Source organism: Miscanthus floridulus, chromosome 8, assembly GCF_019320115.1.
Source record: "Miscanthus floridulus cultivar M001 chromosome 8, ASM1932011v1, whole genome shotgun sequence".
Lineage (NCBI taxonomy): Eukaryota > Viridiplantae > Streptophyta > Magnoliopsida > Poales > Poaceae > Miscanthus > Miscanthus floridulus.
Genome location: NC_089587.1, coordinates 162148475 through 162156311, shown reverse-complemented (window position 1 = coordinate 162156311; position 7837 = coordinate 162148475).

The window sequence follows — 7837 nt, the reverse complement described above, 5'->3', positions numbered from 1 at the left end:
ACACAGCCTTTTAACAAGAAACAAGCCACCCACAATCTAGAAACACTCAATCCGAAGACTAGAACACCATTCATATGCCTAGGAGAATATAACCTTGGCCACCTGTGCCTAGTGTTGCGTAGCCTCCGCAACCAAATCATGTGCATCCGGCTTCTGAAGAATAGCCCATGAATGGAGTCAGTGTATAACCGAGTAGATAACCTGCAAAGAAGAGTATTTTTTTCTTTTCAAAAACTAAATCATTCCTACGTAGCCAAATAGACCAAATAGTGACGGCCACACCTAATAGGATAATGGGTTTCAACACCGTGCTAATCTCTCCTAACCATATGCCAAACAAGTGTGACACACTATGAGGAATAGATAAGCCTGAAGCCACCTGTATTATTAACCAAATAGCCCTGACAAACCGACAATCGAAAAAGCTGTCTAATTGTCTCCTCTTTGTGACAAAAACAACAAGTTTTGCTACCATGTTGTTTCGCTTGGCTAAATTATCTTTTGTAAGAATAACAACTCGGCGTAAGTACCACAAGAAAATTTTAATCTTCAAAGGTGCTCTTAGTTTCCAAATACATTTGTTTATGTTGGGTATGTCTATATGGATTAAAGGTTGATAGTGTGATTTCACTGAGAATTGTCCAGTTCGAGTCAAATTCCAGTGAAACACATCAGGCTCATGTCCTTGAGAAATATTAGCAATACGTGGTAACCAGGTTGTTCCATGCTGCTAATTTGGGTCCTTGTCTCTACGCCATGAAAGGTTAGTGGAGAAGTGCTAAGAGCTACAGAATGGGTAATCTGTTTGGGTCTAGCTATGTTGTATAGGCAAGGATATTGTTCTCACAGTGGTGTAGCACCCGACCACATATATCCTCCCAAAACGAATTTGTGACCCATCCTTCACTGTGATGGCACCGAAGCGTAGAAATCCCGGCCTGCTTAACCTACATAAGTCCGGACCAGAAATGCGAGTCTTGCTTTCCATTCTACTTGTGATAACAGTTTGGACCCAATGGCGAATCTAGGATTTTGTCTAAGGGTATGCCGTCTAAAAATTTTCATATACAATTCAGTAAATCTATTTTAGTAATTCGATAATAATTGAAAGCATCTAGGCCCCTAGTTAGATTTCGGTGATTAATGTCAATACAAGATTACTATGACTAACGTGTGTTTTGTAGAGGCAATTAAGTTAGGTCATGGTAATGGTGATCGATTGGGCAATCGAGGTGGTCATGCTCCTACGATGGAAATCGTTTCGGTTTTCAAAGTATAGACGACAAGGTTAAGGATGACTAGTTCTAAGTGTCGATTGGAGTTGGAGTGACACTTAAAGTAGTTTAGGACTTTGTTTTTCCTTTGGCCGTACTATTAAGGGCGGTATGAACGGGTAGCTTGACCTAGTTGAGTCTAGTGAGTTAGGTGTGGTGCACACTTGTTGAAACTAGCTCTAGGTAGCTCCTATAAATGCCTAAGATCCTTTGGAGCAAACTTCATTCACATATGATCAAGAGTTCGAAGTGAATGGAGGGTCAAATGCTGACCGGACGCTGGCCCCGGTGCGACCGGACGCTGGCCGCAGGGTCCGGTCAGTTCATTTGATCAGCTGTCTGTGTTCGGTGCGACCGGACGCTGGAGAGGTCAAGTGACCGGACGCTGAGAGGCAGCGTCCGGTCGACTCTAGTAAGGTTCCAGAGAAGGGAATCTATGACCGGACGCGTCCGGTCAGTACTGACCGGACCCTGAGGGTTCTGCGTCCGGTCGAGTCCAGTAAGCATCCAGTGAGGGTTTCATGCAACCGGACGCGTCCGGTCAGTGCTGACCGGACCCTGCCAGCGTCCGGTCAACTCATTTTCACTGGTTCGCGGGTTGAACTGACCGGAGCGTCCGGTCACCCCGCAGAAGCTCATAACGGTTCGTTTTTCAGGCTGCCTTATAAATAGAAGCTCCACTCGTGTGTGGAGTTACTTTTGCTCATTCCAATAGCTGAGAAACACGTTTGTGAGTGCCAAGAAGAGCAAGGTCCTAGTGAGGTGATTGTGATTTGAGAATCCAAGAGAGTAGCCTCATTAGTGAATCAAGAGTAGCAAAGTGTGCATCCATCTTCTCATTAGGCTTCGCATGGTCAAGTGAGAGTTCGTGCTCGTTACTCTTGGTGATCGCCATCACCTAGACGGCTTGGTGGTGATTGGGAGCTTGGTGATCACCCGGCGGAGCTTGTGGGTGACCCAACTCAAGTTGTGTCGAAGAATCAACCCGTAGAGAGCACTTGATCCTTGCGCGGATCAAGGAGGAGCTACACCCTTGCGCGGATGCTCCAATGAGGACTAGTGGGGAGTGGCGACTCTCCGATACCTCGGCAAAACATCGCCGCGTTCCTCTCTCTCTTTACTTTGAGCATTTACTTTGAAGTATTTACTTTGAGCAATTCATTACTTGTCTTTACATTCTTAGAATTGCCATGCTAGAGTAAGTTTGGAACATAGGTTGCAAGTCTTTTATGCGTTAGTTTGATAGAAACACTTTTCTAGGCACAAGGGGTTAATTAGGCTATCCGTAGAATTTGATTATTGCAAGAGAATTTAGAATTAGCCCAATTAACCCCCCCCCTCTTGGGCATCTTGATCCTTTCAATTGGTATCAGAGCCTCGTGCTCACGTTTTAAGCTTAATCGCTTTGAGCAAGATGTCTCACGGGGATGGACCTCCTCCTATCTTTGTGGGAGATGACTTTCCATATTGGAAAATCCGCTTGGAGGCGTACTTAGAAGCTCTAGACGTTGGTATTCTTAGAGCCGCCTCTCAAGGCTTCCCAAAACCTCGGGATGCTACTAACCTACAAGGCGATGAGGTTAACTATGAAAAATGGAATGCAAAGGCACGAAACACCATCTTTAGAGGCCTTTGTAAAGATGTGTTTAACCGTGTGAGGAACCACAAAGACGCCCATGCACTATGGTCGGATGTTTGTGCGCTCCATGAGGGAACCAAGAGTGAGCGTGAGGAACGCTATCATCTTGTGATTAAAAAGCTAAATTCTTTTGAGATGCTTCTCAAAGAAAGTGCTAATGAGATGTATTCTCGTTTAAATGTTCTTGTAGAGGAAGTCAATGGACTTGGACTTACTCAAATGTCACCATTCGACGTTGTGAGAAAGATCTTGAGTGTCCTCCCCATTGACAAATATGGGCACATTGTGACCGTGCTACATCAAGGTGATCTTTCCGCCGCTACACCGACACAAATCTTGGGAAAGATCAATGCTCATGAAATGTACATGCACATCACGCCACAAGATGCCTCATCCTCTACAAAGAAGAAAGAGAAGGACTTAGCATTCAAAGCTAGTCAAGATAAGGGCAAAGCAAGACTTGAGTATGAGAGCTCAAGTGATGAAGAAGATGATGAAGAAAGTCTTGCTCTCATGGTGAAGAAGACCGCCAAGATGCTAAAGAAGCTAAACAAGAGTGGCATCAAGTTTGACGGCAAGAAGAAGTTCTTCACTAGCTCAAGAAGAAAGCCAATCTCCGAGATGGATTGCAACAATTGTGGTGAACTTGGCCATCTAGCTCATCAATGTACAAAGCCAAGAAAGACAAGTCCAAGAACAAGAACAAGGGCAAGAAAGATGACTCAAGCAATGAAGATGAAGATGAGAAGAAAAAGAACAAGCCATACAAGAAGAGAGATGGCAAAAAGAGGGATTTCTACAAGAATAAGAAGGGTGGAAAGGCCTACATTGTCGGTGATTGGCTCACGGACATTGATTCATCAAGTGGATCATCCGATGATGATAGTGACAATGAGAAGGTGGCCGCCATTGCTATTGATCTTGCATCTTCACCGCCACCATCGCCATCATCCTCTACACACCTATGCCTTATGGCCAAGGGTGAACGCAAGGTAACTAAGAGTGATGATAGTAGTGATGATGAGCAAGCTAGTGATGATGATAGCGATAGCGATGATGATTCACCTACATATGATGATCTTGTCAAAATACTAAGAAAATACACTAAGATCATTAGAAAGAGTAGAGCTACAAATGAAAAACTTGATGCTAAAAATGATTCACTCTTAGCTAAGTGTGATACATTGGAAAAGACTAATGATGAGCTTAGAGAAACTAATGATGCTATATCATCCAAACTCAAGGAGCTCAAATCTTCTAAGAAAGAGCTTAAGGATAAACATGATAAACTTGAGTGGGTGCACAATGAGCTCATCACTAGTCACAACAAGCTAAAAGATGAATACACTACTCTTAAGATCAATCATGATACTCTTGTTATTGCTCAAGAATTTTTACCAAATGAGCCACATGATGCTACTAACCATATTGTCAAGATTGATATAGCTACTTCATGTGATGATTTGATTGATGAAAGCATTGAGCATGGATCTAGTAGCAAAGGCAAGCAAGTGGTTGAGTGCAATGACTATGATGAGTATGTCAAGCTTAAGAGTGATAATGAGAAGCTCATGAAAGATCTTGAAGAGATGAAAAGCCACAACACCATTGTGCTAGAAACTCTTGATCATGACAAAGAGTTGATCCTTGAGAATGAGAAGCTCAAAGAAGAAAACAAGAAGCTCAAGGAAGAGAAGAACAATGATGTTCTCAAGGAAGAGAACAAGAAGCTCAAGATGGAGAAAGAGCATCTAAAGGTTGTAACACCCTAGGTGTTTGGCTTCCACAAAAATTGCATTTCATTTCATAAACATGTGCATCATCTATCTCATCATGCCATTGTCACTGAAACATACATATGCAACATTCGCAAATTCTATTTGTTTCATACTTGATTGTTTATGAATGGTAGTAATGCAACATGTGAATGCAACATGAGTTTCTTATACCTTGAAACATGGCAACATGGTAGGAAGGTGGCAAGTTAAAATTGCAACAAAAGTAATGAAACATGTGAAACATGGAATTAAAACATTTGAGTGAATTGCTTGTTTTGTTGCTTCATCACATGTGATCATTAGAAATTGGTATAGCACTTGTGTAAAGTGGTTGATTATGGTCTAATACACCTTAACTACACTTAGGGTAATTGTTGGGACATTGTTCATGTGGATCAAAATGACAAAAATGCCCTCAAGTGGAGGTTTGACTTTGAATGACCCTTAGAGTGACACTGTTTGACTAATTCAAAAGTCCAACTTAGAGATCTTGCATGGCTGTGCACCCTTTACCAAAGTTGTAGCTAATTTATCAAGGAACAAAAGTTGTTTTATGATCAACTCATGAAAATGTGTGGAACAGCCTCAAACATGGACCACAAGTCATTATTGATGGTGGATTCAACACTAAAAAATATTCTAAGTCCTAACTGCATTTCCAGTTGGATCAAGCCAACTTTGGCTTGATGTAACTTCTGATCCATGGCGAATTAGATGATGGTCCTTGAAAAGAAGTTGTAGATGGATGGTAGGCCTACATTTTTCATGTACATAGTTTTTGCAATGGATCAATGGTTTAGCCGTGTTGACACGTCGAATTCGCGCTGTCAGTCGTCGTCATTGAACGCTGAATCGAAAATTTCAGAAAATGGACAGGGCTCGCCGTGGCTGACCGGCGCAGGAGCTGATCACTGCGTGGCGTGCATGCTCGGCCAAAGTCCCCATGTCGTGCGTCTGAGCTCTAGATGAAAGCCAGTGCCTGCCCGACGCACTCGCCTGCTCCATTTGCTTCTCTTTCGCCTCCACCGCGCGCAGCACCGAAGCCGCCGCAGCTCCTCCAGTTCTGACCAAGCATCGTTGTTGCCTTGCACGCTCACCACTGCAAAAACGCGTCGGCCATCTTGCCCCTAGCTTCGCCGTGATCCCCTCTACCACCTCCACCTTTCAATCGGGTCATTTGAAGCTTGGTAAGGGCGTAATCACCATTTCTTCCACCGCCGCCATGGCGGGACCTCGCTGGAGTTGGTGCTCCACATGGCCAACTATCACCGCGACCTTCCTATCCTTTCTCTCCCTTGCGCTAGCTACTGTGAGTGACGCTGAAGCTCGTAGGGTCACCCACTAGGGCCGTGACACCGTAGCCTCGTCGGAGTCGGCCAAGCCGTGGCCGAGCGCCGCCATGGCCATCACCACCCCCTTTAGCTACGACAATAGCTTCAATAGATGGCACCGTTAGATGCGCATTGATGAGGCGAACACCGTAGCACCGATGGACTCATCGGAGATGTCGCCGTCGACGAGTTGCGCAGCCGTCTCTTCTTCCTCCCCTGCCTGTCTCTCTGTCTCGTGGGGCCCCATCGTCAGTCGCTGGGCCAAGGCGGGAGCCAGCCTAGGCCACGTCGTGGCTGGGCTGCGCTTGCGCATGCGTCGTGGGCCGCCGGGTCTGTTTGGGCCGGCCCAGCAGTAGAGATAAGGTTTCAAATTCGTTTTGGTTTTATTCTTTTCACAGATTTGTATATAGATTCAAAAATATGTATCTCCTAGTTGGTAGATTCAAATGATGTGGTTCCAATTTTGTTGAGTTCATGATAATGTCTAGTTTATATTAAAAATATAATTTATGCCATGTTCTGTTATGAAAAATAGAGTTGATAATTATTTCTTTTAATCATGAAGGAAATAGGGGTAATTATATCTTTTTCTATGTAACTCCAAATGACATGAAATTTTTATGATGTACTACTCATATCATGAATAGCTTGTAGTTAAATTTTCATACATTTTGGACACTGTATGTAGGAGATAGAAAATTCTCTTATTTGCATGGATGGATCTTGTGTGAATTTTCATAATTTTTCTATAGATCCAGTAAAGGTAAAATTTGGTGAGTGCTATTCTTATGCTAGAATGATGCTAGGAAAAATGAGAAATCTATTGCTTGACACTTTTCAATAGGGTTTCCTAATTATGCTAGAAATAGCCCTGCCATATGTTATTTTAGATACAGCAAGTTCTGCTTGCCCAATGGATCTAAACTTTTTATGGTAGTCTATGTGAAGCATGAGATAGCTACTGTAATTTTTGTAGATTTTTCTGAATAGTTTTACTATATATTGCTTTAATCACCTAATTAACTAAATAAATTAGAAAAGGACATTAAATAATTTATTTAGAGGTTGGCACTATACTTTCTGATATTCCTATGGTATGCACAACAAGTTGGTAAACTTGGTTTGGTCCAATTATGCTTTTGCATCATCACTAAATATTTAATTTAGTAACCCTATCATTTCTGGACAGATTCTAGGTTTACTAGAATTCGATTTGGTTAACGTAAGAATCATGCTTTGATGTTTACAAATGATTTGTAGAGAATTTCATAAGCTTTCCATAATGTCCTCTTGCAAGTCATTTGAATTTATAGAACTCTGGTTATGATTGAATTAAGGAACTACCCGTGTGCATATGAAACTTTAACTGTTGTTTTAAGTATGCCTTTACTATTTCTAAGTTTGTGGAAATGTTCCTAGGTGTTAGGCCTTTAACTGAAGATGAGCATCTTTATCTTAGGTTATGCAAGTTAGGTAAGTTGATTTTGTTCTTCAAGTTAAGTTAGATACATGTTTTAAAGTGATTTGAATAGAGCTATTCTTAATCGGTAAACGAGTGTCCAGTGATGTTTCGTTAAACACTTACTGTGATCCATTCATCATGAGCATCATGTCATTCCTTATGCATCCATGATATTTATCTTGTGCATCGGCATGCAATAGGTGTACCGGAAGGAGTGACCCTGCTGGAATTCGAGGAACCGAGCGGGGAACAGCAGCCAACACCGGAGGTTCAGGAGGTGCAGCCTTCAGGAGAAGTGCCAGACGAGGTCGCCATTGAGTGCCCGGATCACCGTCCGTGCAACTTTGTGAAAG